Source organism: Erythranthe guttata, chromosome 3 (genome assembly GCF_056151865.1).
Source record: "Erythranthe guttata isolate IM_541 chromosome 3, IM_541, whole genome shotgun sequence".
NCBI lineage: Eukaryota > Viridiplantae > Streptophyta > Magnoliopsida > Lamiales > Phrymaceae > Erythranthe > Erythranthe guttata.
The window spans coordinates 11,824,141-11,842,777 of NC_142535.1; positions in this window are offsets into that span (position 1 = coordinate 11,824,141).

Genomic DNA, 18,637 nt, shown 5'->3' on the forward strand with positions numbered 1-18,637 from the left:
GAGTATACTACTTGATCTAAAAGAAAGATGCAGAGGCTCCGTTTGATAGAATTAATCGCTGAATGTTGAATGCTGAATATATAACTGAATGGTTAAGATCGGTGTCTGAATACTTCATGCTAAACGTTTAAGCTTGTTTGATAACTAAAAACATATTGTATCTGAACTACTAACCCCATATTATTGAATATATATTTATTCATAATCAAAATTATCAATAACATATAAATAAAACTTCAATGACCATTGCAATTAGTAATATTATACATTTTCATTAATAAAAACAAATACTGTAAAAGAAATTATATATATAAATGTTCAATTTTTAACATAGTTCTAATCTTTCACCAAAAATTCATAATCAATAACAAAGAGAAAAAAGGACGAAAAAAAATAGTTGAAGGGTATACCATTTGGAACATCATCTTTTCAGTATAAAATAATAAAATAATTTAATAAAAAACATAGCTCAGTTTTCAAAACCTCTGGCAACAATAATGTTCTCCACCGCATCCTTATCTCTGTCTTTCAGCGTCCTTATCTCTCTCTTTCAACCATCTCTCTGACTATTTTTTATATATGTGAATAATATGTACTGTGAAAAAAATTAGGGAAATTAGTTCAATTGCCTTGTGGAATCTCATTTTTCATGAGTGATCTACTTTGGTGAAATTTCTTGAGTAAAGGAGACGATGATGGTGGATAACGATATTATGAGTTACTGGATTTGAACATGACTGTGAAGATGTGAAGACAGAGGAGTTTGTTGAAAAGATTCAAAATAAATTATGGGGTAATTTCATCTAAATTCCATTCAGTCGATCTCTAAATAAATAAGTATTAATTTATTGACTGAATCGATAAGCAATATTTCATTCAGTTCAGAACTCCCTACCAAACATGTTGAATTGATTATCTCTGATTGTTTATTGTGTATTAAGAGGTCACTCAGAGCCTATCAAACGGGTCCTAAGACTAGATTGCTAAAGGGTTTTAGTTTTGCACAAATTTGACTTAAACCTTTTGGGAGAAAAGAACGCAGAACCAAGTGGCAGATCATTTGTCTAGGCTAGAAATTCTAAAATTATATAAGGATTATTTTTTTTAGGGTAAATAGCAATTAGCCCCCTTATGGTATGAAATTAGGCACATAACAACCTTGTGGTTTTGACATTTTGCACATGACCCCTTTAATAATAATAATAATAATAATAATAATAATAATAATAATAATAATAATAATAATAATAATAATAATAATTATTATTATTATTATTATTATTATTATTATTATTATTATTATTATTATTATTATTATTATTATTATTATTATTATTATTATTATTATTATTATTATTATTATTATTATTATTATATGGTGAGAGTGAGAGTGGTGATGGAAAAAATAGAAAAAAAAATTTGATCGATTGGACGAGAAATGGGTTGGGTCGGGGTCAGGGTCGGGGGAGCCCCCGGGGAGCCGCCCCCCGTCGACAGGAGATGCCCTAAGAGGAGAGAGGGGGCAGTTGACCCCACAAGATTAATTTGTTTTTTTCTTTTTTCGTATTTTGGCCCTGCAATGTTTTTTAATATTATTACTTTTGGCTCTCTAAAGGTTTTCTATATATGTATCTTTAACTCTTTATTTTTTGTTCTCTGCATAGTCTTATACATATATATATATATATATATATATATATATATATATATATATATATATATATATATATATATATATATATATATATATCATCTTAATAAAAAAATGTTAATATAAACTTATTTTTGCAATATTTTATAAACCTAATTTTCTTTTTCAGGTCTGTCCCCCGAATGCCGAAATTTTAGTTGCTCCCCTCCTACATTTTGATCCTAGTTCCGCTCCGTGTCCATCATAATCATTTTCTTTTAGATTTGTAGTGACGTCTGTACCGCAACTTATCTCACTCCAAACTTGTAAAGTTTTTAGTTGCTGCGGCCCACAATTCCGCATTACTTGTAAGTCCCATATGCAAAGTATAAAACTAGAAGACCTGATTTGTCCATTTTGTATGTATTAAGAAATAAATGTTAAGGTAACTTACACCGAACCTGATAAAGGTAATCAAAATAACGTGTGCTCTTGCTGTTTTATGGTTGTTTGCTGTAGGAATCGTATTACAGTGATGATATATATACATGAAGCATAATTGCTTCAAAGTTGTGACAGTTAGAATTTCATAAGTTATAACTAATTAAGTGTAATTTATTTTGTAATTATGACACAATGTTGTTCCAGTATTTGTTAGATAATGTGTTTGTGAGTTTTTTTAATTTATTTAAACAATGTCTGTTATCTCTTTGGTAAAAAGAATATAATGTAATACAAAGGAAGTGCGCATCCGTGCAAGAGCTCTTGATATAATTAATTAAATGCAATTTATTTTGTAATTATCACCCCCAATGACGTGTAACGTCTCTTCATGTAATGTTCATTCGTTTTTATAGGGTTTATTAGGGATAACCCCTTGTTTATATTTTCTAATGAGGTAGATCTAATTAATTTTTCTTTTTTTGAGATACACCCAAATTTGCCAACTTGGCAAAATATATTATGTAATTTCTCTTTAATACCCCTGTTTTATTTTTGAACGGCATTTATTTTCTTTAACTACGTGATATGAGATTGCTGATACGTTGCCTAAAATCACGGAATAAAATTACGTGAGTATATTGGCGGTTTCTATCAAATCGTGTACAATCTGTTTTGAAGATTTTCTCCAGCGTTTCATCGTTTTCCATCGGCTTTGAAGATTTTTTCATCGGTGTGGAAATAGGTTCGGATTTGAGCGTTCATTGTTGTCCGTTGTTAAGCGGGTATAAATGTGTTTTTTTTCGTTTTTATTTTCGCTGTATGCGCAGGGTTGTCGTGTATGGTGGTTAGACATTTTAAGATTTGTGTTGATACTTGATTCTATTAAGTAGAACGTTTTTTAACAAAATTACGTCGTCACATATACATCGTTATTTTGGCTGGTGATGTTTGTTTGGAAGATGATTCACAGAGTTAGAAGAGGATGGTTCACGCAGTCGGACCAAAGTTGTTTTATATGAGTGTCGTAGTTGGTTTATGCAATAATCGAAATAAATGGCTGCTGTGGTCGAGTTCCTGACTTTGATCCATATTGATAGTTGGTTTATTTGTTTACAACAGTCGATTTTAGTGTGCTCGGTAGTACATTAAAATATATTTCGTAGTCTTTTTTTTTAATTTAGTGTATGGATTTTGCATTTTAAGTTTATTTTTGATGATATTAATGTATTGTCATTCAAATGTATTTGCAGTCTATTTAATCATTTTTTAGTATTCTGCATTTTTAATTTTGTTTCATGATTTTAGGTTTTTTCGATGGCGAATTTCGTACGGATTTTGTTGAGGTTTGGGGGGTTGGTTGCTATAAAGAGGTGTTTACGATGTAATGGCTCGGTAACTTCGGTCAAGTGTTAAACCGTTGTAATACAGTAGTATACTATTATGAATACCGTATGATACTACCATTATCATTTTATTATACTATTATGAGATTATTAATGTACTAGAGTTTTTTAACTCGACATATTGGTTTGATTATGTTATGATGTGTTTTAAGTATTTTATCAAAACCCTAGATTGAAATTATGAGATTATTAATGTACTATTTTATTGGTTATGTATGTTGGAATACTTTACGTTGGTTTTGTTCTCAATGTTCTTGTCATTTCAGTGGTATATTGTTTGTAACACAATTTCATATCACTACTATAACCGTAATATACTATCATAGCAGATTAATGTACTATATTGAAATTATTAATATACTATGTGGTTGAATAATACGGGATCCATAGTCGATTAACGAGATCCATAGTCGAATTAGATCAATGAGATAGTCTATTACATGATATGGGATAGTTTAACAATATTAAAACACAAATCCGCCGCCATCACTTATCAGATCTAGGATTTTGTTGATTCTTCGGCCCAATAGTCAAATAACTAAACCTATAGTCGAATTAGATATATGGGATAGTATATTAAATGATATGAGATAGTCTATTAATTTTAAAACACAAATCCGCCGCCGTCACTTCTCAAATGTAGGGTTTTGATGATTCTTCGGCCCATAGTCGATTATCGAGATCCATAGTTAAATTATATCAATGGGATAGTCTATTAAATGATATGGGATAGTCTATTAATACAGATGTAATTCGACTATGCATCTCGTTAATCAACTATGGGCCGATGAATTATCAAAACCCTAGATTTGAGTAATCCTAGATTTGAGTAACCCTAGATTGGAGCAGTGACGGCGGCCAACGACGATATCACTCCTAAATTGATTGTTACGACCTTGGAGGCGGGAGCGACGGAGGTCTTGGTCGTTTTTGGCGGTCTTGGAGGTGGAGGTGGTCGGATGTGGTGGTGGTGGAGGACTAGGCGATGGTGGAGGTGTTGTTTATGGCCAATATCGTTGTAATCGTCGTTGGCCACCGGCGACAACGGTGACGGAGGTGGCGGCGGTCGGATGTGGAAGCGGCGAACCCGGCGGGAAAATAGGGAGGGATTTCGGAGTGCAGAAAATGGTCAATCGCCGGTGTATAAATTTCTGGTTTTCTTTGGGACGTTTGCAGATTTTGGTAGTGGGTTTGTGGGGATAGTGTTTTAACGGGAAAATAGGGAGGAATTTGATATTATTTCAAAAGGTAAAGTAACGGGATTTGTGGGATTTGATTGAGGGTACTGATGTAATTTAGAAAAATATGGGTTTTTATCAAAATGACAAATTTGAGTTTGGATCTACTCCTATTATTTGTAAGACTAAGGGGGCTATATCTAATATACCCTTTTTTATATTGTAACTAGTATTTTACTTGGGCGTTGCACGTCTGTCAATTCAAAATAAAAAACATAATACATGATACTATGTAAGTGATTATCTCTTTTATCGCAAATTTAATTCAAGTAAACCAAATGAAAGGAATTCAAAGAAAAATAAACTTTATTTTTTAATCCAAAATTGTAAGATATAACATATGAAATGCAATTAAATATTATAAGAAGAAAATGCAATGAGAAAAATGCGCAATTGAAACTAAAAGAAACCCTTTAAAACATATGGTACATCTATTTCAGCGAATACAATGTACCACACAATGTGAATTTTATGCAAAATAACTGACTTAACAATAAATATTGCAGTAGAGATGTCAAGCAATTGATAGTCAAATAACCTGCAAGTTTGTCATCAACGGCGTCCAATTAATGATGTAGACGTCCAATTAATGATGTAGAATACTCAAGCAACAATACTACTTATAAAAATTTCAAAAGAGATAAGACTTATACGCCACTACCTTGAAATAACGATGTGTTGGACGATGTGTTGAACACTAAAGAGATAATGTTAATACTAATACAAATATTGATACTGCGACTGATACTAATACTAATACTATTACTAATACTACTACAAATAATAATATTAATACTAATATTAATATCAATATTAATATTAATCCTTTTTTTATGCCAAATAATTTCATTATATTCTAAAATGGGAAATCCAGAGGGGCCTCATTAAAACCTTATTTGGCCTAACAAGAAAAGAGTACCAGTTAATTTGTACGATGATGACGCTAGTGATACATCACCTTAGATAGTTGAAGTAAGATGAGCTGGAAGAGCAGGGTGGATCACTGGATCACGAGCTTGATGACCTTGAGATACCTGCGATCATAGAACACGTAAACTAGGCCGGGGGTTGATCCGGCGAAAACCCCTCCGACGCTCAAGTCAGACGTGCAGATAGTGGAAATAGTCCAGAAGGTACAATTGATAGTATTGCTCAGTTAATAGGACATACCTTAAGGAATGAGTTCAAATGATTATTTATAGCTTAGATGAGATTGTTGGGCCCAAACCTTATTTGAAGGTGATTGGACCTCGGTGATAATGGTCTTCAATATTGGGCTCGTGGCCCAGTAGCTAAGTAAATTGTAAGCCCATTGGATGGCCCAATTAGGCGTAACATTAAGCCCCCCACTCTCGAGTCGATGTGGGGGCCATGTTGAAATGGGTGACATATCGTGTCGAGAGTAAAAAATGTAGTAGTCGATGGTGTGCGAAAACGCGTTTGAGCGTGTGTCGGAGGGGCGTGAAGGTGCGTTGGCGCGTAGCTCGACCAAGTTATCGCGATGTAAGTCACTTGAGTCGTCGGTGATGTCCCGCGACGATGTGGTAGCGCGGATCGAGTTATCTCCTCGTGGGAGTTGTTATTTGTTGACGTTGTCAATGATTTGACGCGTTGCTTGTATATGTTTACATATAGCCTTGTGCAAGATGTACTTGATGAGTGGATCAGGCTCTCAAGATTTTTTTGATGGGGATCGTGCCCCTTGTTAGACCTCGTGGGTCGTAAGTATGTTTGGACCGTGGCCACGTTTTAATGAAGGACCCGTTGAAAACAAGTAGATAAATTTGAGTAATCAAGCTGGCCAGGCTATATAGAGTCTCGTTATATCTCTAAGTGTTTCTAGGGTTGTAATCGTGCTAACTTGAGCTTGCGATTATGTAGTGAATTGCGGGCGAGTTGTCTCCTCGTGGGAGTTGTATCGTAGCAAAGTTGTAGGAGCGTTGGACGACGCGCAACTGGGGGGCTTCCGGATTCAGGTCGCTCTGAGCGAGTTGTCTCCTCGTTGGAGTTGTCTCGCAGCGAGTCTTATTACCGAGCGAGGTGGCTCCTTGTGGGAGTCGCCTTGCAACGGGTTCGTAGTGTCGAGCGAGTTGGCTCCTCGTGGGAGTTGTTTCGCCGCGGGTTCGTAGTATCGAGTGATTCGTCTCCTCGTGTGAGTTCTCTCGCTACGGGTTCGTAGAACCGAGAGAGTTGGCTCCTCATGGGAGTTGCCTCGCAACGGGTTGTAGGACCAATCGAGTTGTCTCTTCGTGGGAGTTGTCTCACTGCGGGTTGTAGGACCGAGCGAGTTGTCTCTTCGTAGGAGTTGTCTCGCTGCGGGTTGTAGGACCGAGCGAGTTGTCTCACAACGGGTTGTAGGACCGAGAGAGTTGTCTCCTCGTGGGAGTTGTCTCGCTGAGGGTTGTAGGACCGAGGGAGTTGTCTCCTCGTGGGAGTTGTCTCGCTGCTGGTTCGTAGTACCGACGGAGTTAGCTGCTCGTGGGAGTTGCCTCGCAATGGGTTTGCAGGATCGAGCGAGTTTGCTCCTCGTGGGAGTTGTCTCGCAACGGGTTCGTAGTGCCGAGTGAGTTGGCTCCTCGTGGGAGTTGTTTCACGACGGGTTCGTAGTACCGAGCGATTCGTCTCCTTGTGAGAGTTCTCTCGCTGCGGGTTTGTAGAACCGAGAGAGTTGGCTCCTCGTGGGAGTTGCCTAGCAACGGGTTTGTAGGACCGAACGAGTTTGCTCCTCGTGGGAGTTGTTTCATCGTGGGTTCGTAGTACCGAGTGAGTCGTCTCCTCGTGAGAGTTATCTCGCTGTGGGTTCGTAGAACCGAGAGAGTTGGCTCCTCGTGGGAGTTGCCTCGCAACGGGTTGTAGGACCTAGCGAGTTGTCTCCTCATGGGTGTTGTCTCGCTGCGGGTTGTAGGACCGAGCGAGTTGTCTCCTCGTGAGAGTTGTCTCGCTGCGGGTTGTAGGACCGAGCGAGTTGTCTCGCAATGGGTTTGTAGGACCGAGTGAGTTGTCTCCTCGTGGGAGTTGTCTCGGTGAGGATTGTAGAACCGAACGAGTTGTCTCCTCGTGGGAGTTGTCTTGCTGCTGGTTCCTAGTACCGACGGAGTTAGCTGCTCGTGGGAGTTGCCTCGTAACGGGTTTTTAGGACCGAACGAGTTTGCTCCTCATGGGAGTTGTCTCACAACGGGTTCGTAGTGCCGAGCGAGTTGGCTCCTCGTGGAAGTTTTTTCACCGCGGGTTCGTAGTACCGAGCAAGTCGTCTCCTCGTAAGAGTTCTCTCACTCCGGGTTTGTAGAACGAGAGAGTTGGCTCCTCGTGGGAGTTGCCTCGCAACGGGTTTGTAGGACCGAGCGATTTTGCTCATCGTGGGAATTGTCTCCCTGCTGGTTTGTAATACCGATGGAGTTGTCTCCTCGTGGTAGTTGCCTCGCAACGGGTTTGTAGGACCGAGCGAGTTTGCTCCTCGTGGGAGTTGTCTCGCAACGGGTTCGTAGTTCCGAGCGAGTTGTCTCCTCGTGGGAGTTGCCTCGCAACGGATTTGTAGGACCGAGCGAGTTTGCTCCTCGTGGGAGTTGCCTCGCAACGGGTTCGTAGAACCCAGGGAGTTGGCTCCTCGTGGGAGTTGCCTCGCAACGGGATTGTAGGACCGAGCAAGTTTGCTCCTCGTGGGAGTTGTCTTGCAATGGGTTCGTAGTTCCGAGCGAGTTGGCTCTTCATGGGAGTTGTGCCGCAAGCCCCCAATTCTCGAGTCGATGTGGGAGAGAAGTCGAAAAGGGTACCGAATTGTGTCGATAGTAGATTGGTGTTGTTGTTTTCCGTTAGTCGTTGGCGTGGCGTAGAGGAATAACAATTTTTATTTTCTCTGCGGAGAGCGAGCTCTATTGGGTGGGGCGCGTTAAGAATCCTTGCACAATTTGGTAGAGCGCGTTGAAATTCCCTCGCGATTATGTGGTGCGAAGTAGAAGTTGCGCGAGATTAAGTGAGTGGAGGGAGGCGCGAGCGCGAATTGATGTTTGTAGGACCGAGCGAGTTGTATCGCAACGGCTGTGGAGCGACTCACGTATCTAGGAAGCACGTGTGGATCGATGCCGCACGGTGGAGGATCACATGGCTCCAGGAATGAAATTTTACTACAAATTAACCGATTCTTTAGCTTTCATTTCAAATAAATCGACAAAAACATGAATTCTCAAAATAGCAATACATATTTATATTGAGATAAGCCCAACCCACCCCCATCCCATCTCACACGCCCACCAAGCCGGTCTGATCAACCGAGTCAATTTTTTTTTTTTTTCCAGAATTTTTTTTTTTTTTAGCCGGCAGCGGGTCGTCGGAGCACCAGTTAGTTGACTAAGTATTACTTAACTTCAAAAGTCGTTAACATTTGAGAATCCATTTTTTTTTCTTTTTATTTTTTTTTGCTGTTAATTTTTTCTCGTGGTGGGTTTGTTGGAGCTCCAGTCAGTTGACTTAACATTAGTTAACTTCAAAATTAGTTAACTTCAACATTAGTTAATTTTAACATTGGTAGACATTTTTTTTTCCGGTGATGGGTCGTCGGATCTCCGGTTAATTAGCTCACTCGGCATTAGTTAACTTCAATATTAGTTGACATTCAACTATTTTTTTTCCTCTGATGGCGGATCGTCGGAGCTACAATTAGCTGACGTTGACATTAAAGTTGTCGGTTGTCAGCTAATGCTTAGTCAGCTAATCGTAGCCTAAATACCCACCGCCGAACAAAAAGAGTTAAAAGGAAACATTAAAAAAAATAGTTGGATGTTAGGTAATACAAAGTCAACTAATGCATAGTCAGCTAATCAGAGTTTCGACGTCCAGTTGCCGAAAAAAATATTAAAAGACAAAAAGTTGAACGAATGGGTGTGAACGAGCCGAGCTGCCTGTTTTGGCATGCTCGAGCTCGAGACCCTTTTTTTTGGTTTGAGCCCATTTGTCGAGCTCGAGTTCGAGTCCAAGCTCATGTTGGATTGTTTTTTATTAACAAATTTAATTATTAAAAAATATTTAGATTATAACAACAAATTCAAAATAAACAATAAACTTTAATTATATATATATTTTTTTAATATTTATATGTTCCTTTTATATTATTTCTATAATATTTTTGATTATTATAAATTATTGAAGTAAAAAATAATATATGAAAACAAAAAAAAAATAAGGCTCGGGAGCAGGCTTAGGAGCTCACGAACAACTAAAAAAAGCTCGAGTCAGAGTTCGAGTTTTTTTCCAAGCCGGCTCATCTCGTTTACCACCCCTAGTTGAATGTCAGCTAGCTCACGAGCGGCTCAACTCGTTTACCACCCCTAGTTGAATGTCAGCTAATACGTAGTTAGCTAATGATGTGTCAATTAATCGGAGCTCCGCTGACCAGCCACTGGAGAAAACTGTTGGGATGTGAAGCCCAGGAGCCAATGAAAATTCGTATGAGGTTCTAGGTTAGCCGATTTTTAAATCTTAATTAGCATGCATAGATTTGATTCAATTAAAGAGGAATAAATATAATCTATGGACTTACGTTTCGAAGAGCAGATCCAAACTATCTTCGGCGCACGAACGAGGATCCACGTCAAGCCTTCAACCTTCGAAGAGCTGCTGTCCAGAAATTTCCAGTCCTCTTCCTGCACCGATATCTCTTGTCCGTTGATCCGATCAAGAAACCATTTGGACGTATTGTAGATCTAAAGGTTAGGAAGCTACTGTATAAATTTTGTGTCTATCCGACTAACAGTTGATTTATGGTGATTTTCTTCGCAGGACTGCTCAGAAAATTCGGGATTTATGTTTTGCTCTATAAACCTCTAATCTTCTATTGTATATCCCGGATTTATTTTTCTACAATTGTCGGATCGTACCTAGAAAAATATCTAAATCTATAATCTAAGAAAATAATGAAAGAGAAGAGAAAATATTTTGCTTAATTTTTCTAGCAAAGAATCGATCACTACTAGGTTATGGAACAAGTAATTTTTCTCTTCCATCAAGTACTATATATAAAGGTCTAAAAAGAGTTGCACTAGGAGAATGATTGAAGAATTAAATCTTCCTCCAACTCTAGCAAAGGGGCCGAAAATTTGAATCCTAAAAGACTCCAATTTTCCTTCATCTTATCTCCAAAGATTCTAGAAAGAGTCCAAGGAAAAATTCCTTCTCTTCCCCTTCTTGCTATGGCCGAAAATTATAGGCTAAATTAGCCAAATAATTTTCCAATTTATCTTTCACCTTATTAACTTGATTTAATTCTATTTTCTCAATTAATTAGAAGTATCCATTGGCCTACAATAGGAACTAAAGGAGAAAATACAATACGGGCAATTTAACAATTAATTAAATCCAAATTCTAAAAATAATTCATTTAATTAAATATTAATTAATTATTTATTTTCCACTACAAAATAATTATTGACTCCTGATTGTATTCTCAAAATTACATTTCGAGCTCCCGTTTATCATTACTTAATTTCCCCTCGCATTAAGAAGATCAAATGACCACCAATTAATTTATTCACTGAAAAATAAATTAGCTTGGCATATTATCTTGAGTCTTTCCCGCTTAACTTATTTGTGTATGTCGGATACGAAATCCACTCGGCCGAGTTTCTGACATAAACAAAACTCATAAGCTACTCAAGGATCATTATTCAATCCCATATTTCAGAGATGCGAATTCCTTTCGATAATCAATTTCCACCTATTAATTCTTAGTGTCTCTACCCAACGCACTGGGGCTCATTTGACTCAATATAGGAATCTCTCCCATTGTGACATCAAAGTATGACATCAAAGTAGAGATCACCAATTAAATGTGTACGTTGATTATCTAGGGATTAAGAGGCTTCATATTTAATCAGTGATGAAACAAATATTTCACTTTGTCCTGTTCAACACATGCCGGATGTGCTAGCACAATAAGTCAAAACGATAACTACAAAAATTATCCTCTGTTTACCGTGATCAAGACCAATTACTAAAATATTGTGCTACAATCATTTACCAATGATTAGTCTAATTCCATCTAGATTGTGATTATTTAATCTTTATATTCTAAACGAACTTTCGGGATGATCTTTCTGTGCGCCGTAGCACACCATTTCGAATACTATTAGAATAATAGACTTGTACGTTTAATTAATTGACAATTAATCAATATATAATTAAAAGTACTAGAAACACACATGCAATGATTCTCATAAATGACTGAAATGAATAAGCTTTATTCAAAATTAAATAGTTCATGTAGTTAAAAGCAAGGCTTTCCTTCTACTATCCTAACAAAAACAATAAAAAAGAAAGATAAAAGAAAAAATAAAATATATGTCAACTAATGTTGAAGTTAACTAATGCTGAGTCAGCTAACCGGAGATCCGACGTGATTTCGTCCGTGGGGCTTCCTTCTTCCTCAAGGTAGCTTGATCCGTACTCCGGTGAAGATACCTGCAACGCCGGGAGGGGTTCCCGGCGGGAAAGCTCCGACGATCAAGTCAGTGATCGGAGTAGAGGCAAAAAAACGTATATGCCCTGTAGTAATATTTTATGTATATTCTTATATATGCGTGTGTTTAAAGATCCTACTATTTATAGATGAGGAAACCTTGGTTCACAAGGTTTCCTTTTTTAGGGTTTTCTCCTCCCTCAAGTCAAGTATTTGGGCCTTCCCTTAATGGGCCTGTTTTGGGCCATGGTTATGTCGGGGTCCGAGTTATGATTCTGCCAGCTCGTTATCGAAGGTCGCCGTCCGGCATCAGGCCTTATAAGAACTTAACTTTCCTGAGCTTGCATTGTGCTTATCTCGTCATAATGACCCGTATCACGACGAATAGCCGCTCGAAAAAAAAAAAAACAAAAAAAGAGATGCCAACTAATGTTAAAGTTAACTAATGTTGAGTAAGCTAACCAGAGTTCCGACAACCCACCACCGGAAACATTAAAATGAAACAAAAATGGAATGTCTAATGTCAACTAATGTAAAAGTTAACTAATGTTGAGTCAGCTAACCAGAGCTCCGATGACCCGCCGCCAGAAAAAAAAAATAAAAAAAAAAGGACAAAAAAAATGGAGTTTCAACTAATGTTGAAGTTAACTAATGCTGAGTCAGTTAACCAGAGCTCCGACGACCCGCTGTCGGAAAAACAAATTAAATAAATATATTGAATGTCAACAAATTGAAGTTAACTAATGCAGATGCAGCTAATTGAGGCTCCGATCTTTTACACCCAGGCCAGCGCTGAAAAAACTAAAGATAAAAAAATAATAAGAAAAAATTATTATTTTTTTAAAATAAATAAATAAAACTAATAATAATGCAAATAAAATACAATAAAACAAACTCTAATTGGGTTTGAAAGAGTAAAAGGATATAAGCTAATTATTTGGGTTTATATCAATGGTTAACGGTAAAGAGGCCCATGCCAAGGAGCAGACACTTAATTAAAAAATAGACATCCAATTTTTTTGTCTTTCAAATATTTCCAGTTCATTCAAACTTATTTGCAAAAAAAAGAAAACCCCTTTACATATACCAAAATTACCTCAAATTCATTGAAACCCAATTCAACTCCAATTTCATGACTTACACCCCAATTTAGCTCAATTTCACCAATTAACTAATTTTGACAATAATTTTAATTTTGACCCGCCACCATCAGAGGCCGGTCTCCGGCCTTAACTATTTTTTTTTGTTTTTTTTTTTTACTTTTTTTTTTTCTGAATTTTTTTTTTCTGGTAGGGTCAATCGCCATTGACCGCTTGGCCTCCGGAGTTGACTTTTTTTTCAATTTTTTTATTTTGTTTTTTCTTAAAAAAATATTTTAATTAATATTACCATCTTGGCTGCTAAATTACAGTCTCCAGCAGTTATTTAACTGTCGGAGACAGTACTTTAACTGGAGACAGTACTTTAACTGTTAATTGACTTTCTTTTTTCTTAAAGAAAATTATTTTAATTATATTACTGTCTTGGCTGCTAAGTTACTGTCTCCAGCAGTTATTTAACTGTCGAAGACAGTAATTTAACTGTCGGAAGAAAGAAAAAAAAATCGAGAAGTCAACGCCGGAGACCGGCGTTAACTGCCGGTCAACGCTGGAATCCGGCGGCAAAAAAAATGTTTTTTGAAAAAAACAATTTTGGGTCAAAATTGAATAATATGTGAAATTTGGGATAAATTGAGGTTAAATTAAATTAAGGACGAAATTGGAGCATATTAAAGTATGAGGGGCTAGCTATTTCAGTCTTTTACAAAAATTTGGACCATATGCGGACTTATTTATAAAGGATTTTTTTATCTGGATCTCTTTATGAATAAGTACCCATTGATGGACTTATTTGCAACGACCCCTTGTAATTATTATTGTTTTGTAAATTTTTTTCTTAGCTTGGGCAATTGTTAAAGTTAATGCATGCTACTTTTCGAAATAATGTTTTATATAACTATCATTGTTTTGGGATTTATTTGAGGTAGCACTCTCACAAGCTTACATATAGTATAGGATAAGTTGAAGCCATTTTATATTTTTTTGTAAAACCTATTAGTTGTAAGTTTCATTTGATATATATCCAAATAATTAGCTTATAGGGTTTTAACCCATACAAACCATATTTATAGTTTGTTTTATCTTATTTTATTTGGATTATTATTATTATTATTATTTATTTAGTTAAAATATATATTTTTTTAAAATAATTAATTTTTTTTAATTTTTTTAATCTTTTTTTTCTTCAGCGGTGACCTAGGTGGTTGGAGTTCCGATTAGCTATTCAACATTAGTTAACTTCAATTCGTTGACATTCAATTTTTATTTTGTTTTTATTTTTTTTTCCGGCGGCTGGTCGTTGGAGCTCCGGTTACCTGACTCAGCATTAGTTAATTTCAACATAAGTTAACATTCCAATTTTTTTTTTGTCCTTTTTTTTAATTTTTTTTTTCCGGTGGCGAGTTGTCGAAGCTGCGGTTAGCTGACTCAGCATTAGTTGACTTTAACATATATTGATATTTGACATTCCATTTTTTTTTCTTTTAGTGTTTCCGGTGGTGGGTGTCGGAGTTCTGGTTAGCTGACTCAACTTTAGTTAATTTCAACATTTGTTAACTTTAACATTAGTTGATATCTCTTTTTTTGTCCTTTTGTTTCCGGCGGCTGTTTGTCGAAGCTTCGGTTAGCTGACTCAACATTAGTTAACTTCAACATTAGTTGTCATATCATTTTTTTTCTTTTATCATTTCTTTTTCTTAATTTTTTTCCAGCAGCGGGTCACTGGAGCTCTGATTAGTTGACTACGTATTAGCTGACTTCAATATTAGCTGACGTCCAACCCTTTTCTTTTATTTTTTTATTTCCCGACAACGAGACGTCGAAGCTCTAATTAGCTAACAATATAATGCATTAGTTGACTTCAGCATTAGCTGAATGTCAACTAATGTTATGTTGAAGGTAACTAATGCAGAGTGAGATAATTAATCGGAGAACCGACGACCCGTCGCCGGAAAAGAAAAGAAAAAAATATGAAGATGTACAATGTTAATATTAACTAATATTGAAGTTAACTAATGTTGATTCAGCTAACCAGAGCTCCGAAGATCAACCACCGCAAAAAAAAAAAAAAAAAGTAAAAATAAAAGAAAAAAAGAATAAAAAATGGATTGTCAACTAATTGAAGTTAACTAATGCTGAATGAGCTAACCGGAGCTTCATCAACTACCCATTAATCACTCTGAATCGAAGAACATGATTAATCTTTCAAACAAGGCTGGGCTTTAGTGATGGGCCGATTGCTGGGAGAATGGGCTGCAGAGATCGTTTTGATTGGGCATTAAACTCATTTGGGGTCATAAATATCAATAGGTAATATTATCATTTTCATTTTCGTTTACGCATTTATCGTTCATTTACTTAATTTTTTTTTTGGAATTGAAATTGCACGGTTTGTTTCAGAAATATTGTAATTAAGGAAGTACGAGCTAATTATGCAATGAATCAAGAGTCTCATAGTTGTGAGATTAGGGGAAAAAAGTGATGATGGAATCACTGAGTAATAAAAATAAAATCGCTCAAATCTGCATTGCACATATATCACAAAATCACCAAAATATGGTTAAATTAATAAACCCTAAATGCCCATTTTGTATCATGTAATCAAGTGTAGCATGTTAATTTCTTATATGATTAATAAGCAAAACTTGTCTATTTCTACTTACCTAAAATATATTATCGACCCGAGTGCATGATGTAAATTTTTCGATATCACAGAGGTAAGTGTTTATGTAATTATGTCTTGTAACCGATTCGAGTTTTAGCGTTAGCCATTTGTCTTAAAAAAATTCATCATGCACTGTCTTTACTTGACACGCCGATGGTGTACGCGTCGTACATTGTGTGTAATGCATGTGTAATATTTGCCAACTGTCATGTATCTCGTGCAAATAAATACCGGCCTCACTTTGAGTGATTTGTGCTATGTGTACTAAGGGAGTCATATATCCCAATGAAGCGAGATCTTTCTTTTCCGTTCAGTAGTTCATTATGAGGTGCTTATATTTTTTTTTGAATGTATTTTCTGACCTAATAACGGTTTCTTTGGTTGGTGATGATTAATATTTTTTTTGTGGTTGGAACCGAACCGTACTGATTTGTGACATTTTGTTTTTAACTTTTTTTTCTCTGTTTAGCAACTATATTTGTATATCTTTCTGATGTATTACAAACTTCACGATTGCTTATTCAGTTTGACCAGGGCTTTCGAGACACTGCAGTCGGAAAATCGAAATCGTTTGGCATTTCGAACTAGATGGAGATGGGATTGGAGGATGCAAAAGATTTGGGGAGTAAAAAGGGCAGAATGACAATTGTTCATAAGTACGGTAGTTTCTTACACTTTACTTGTTACTTTCTGCAAATTAATGAGTTAATTACAATATGGTGATTTATTCCTTACATAAAATATCCTATCGAATGGAGTGGCGCTGCGTAAATTTTCCAATTTATTTTTGAATTATCAAAAATCCAAAATGTAACCGAACATTCATAAATTTTTCAACCAACATTCAATCCATGTGATTCACGTTGGATTAGAAATCTAACTCAAAGGGCTACAGTTTTCGTGGTTTGGAATTTTGCCAAAATCAATCAAAATAGAGTTAAAATCACGTTCGAAATCAAAAAAATATTAGTAAAACTGAAATGACAATTAAAACTTCAGTAGTCTTTAAGAAGGCAACACATTTGTGCTGGATGTCGAATAGATAAATACATCATATAATACAACTGTAAATTTAATTCATTTCAAATACAAAACTTCTTCTATAAACTTTTGTGTGTGTAAATATATAAAAATATAGGATAAGTTACTAATATAATTTATGTTTACATGGAAAAATATTGAAAATACTATAAAGCACTAGATCTACAAATACATACTGAATTTGATTTTCGCACTGAAGGGTCGATGGTTAAAAGTCGTAGATGGTCAAAAATTGCGAATTGCTATGAATATATAAATGAATATCATCCGTTTTTTCACGATATTACCAAACACTAAAACAATTCAGATCAATAAGAGGGGACAAAAAGGAAGTTGAATCATGAATAAATAAAGACAAAATAATATAAAATTGTATTTCAATGTTTAGTAATAATAAAATTGAAAGAAATCAATGTCATAGTATATTTACATAATTATTTACATTTATATTATTATGGTATATATATATATATATATATATATATATATATATATATATATATATATATATATATATATTCCGAGAGGGAGAAAACCTTCTTGCTACTGTAAACTGTTTTTCCATCATGTCTCAGGCGGCTGCATCAGGTGGCGGGATGAAGAGCTCCGGCGACAAAACCCCAAGGAGGACAAGAGAGCGATCAAGACAACGACTAACAATCACCGGCGACCAAAGTTTACGGCGGCGGCGGCAAATCCAGTACCCTTGATTACTTGGGGTTGCGCTCGAAGCATCTCTGCCGATGAAGTGAGTAATAATTTAAATTTTTTTATTATATATATAAACATACGAGGAATGTGCTAAAAGTACCACTGTGTAATCTTTATCTGCTAAAAACCTCCCTTAATAAAACAACTAGCAAAAACCCCTTATGTAAAAAAGGCAAAGGCAAAAACCCTCTTGGAGTAGAATGTGTGTTCCACTCGCTGCTTGTGTGACTTTTTGTTCATTTTTACTTGCGAAATGACAGAATTGCCCCTCGACCCACCCACCACCACCATCATAATCTCTTTTCACTCCCCTTTCATCTTTTGATTTTTTGGGAAAATTGCAATTCAACCCCCTAATTTAAGTTTTACAAGTTTAGTAAAATTATAATTTTGCCCCATATTTCATGTTATCTGATCTTATTCTATTTTATTGTAGGGTATATTTGTCTTTTTACGTTCAGTCAATGTCTAAAATCATTATGGGTGTAGTGAGCTATTTAAAAATTTACGCAGGGGGGTTTTTGCTAGTTATTTTATCACAATGGGGTGTTTGGCAGATAAAAATTACACATGGGTACTTTTTGCATATTACTTTTATATATATATATATATATATATATATATATATATATATATATATATATATATATATATATATATATATATATATATATATATATATATATATATATATATATATATATCTCTTATTTAATTAATTTATTGATTATTTAAGTGTTTAATTACCATAAATAATGCATGCAAGAGGGGGATTTCGAGCAATTACTGCAGCAAGTCGAAATCGTACGTGTACGTAAATAATCGGCGGTGATTCTCAGACGAAACAGGAGGTGATCGGAAGTAAATTCGGTGGATTTCGAGCAATTACTACAGCAAGTCGAAATCGTACGTGTACGTAAATAATCGGCGGTGATTCTCAGACGAAATAGGAGATGATCGG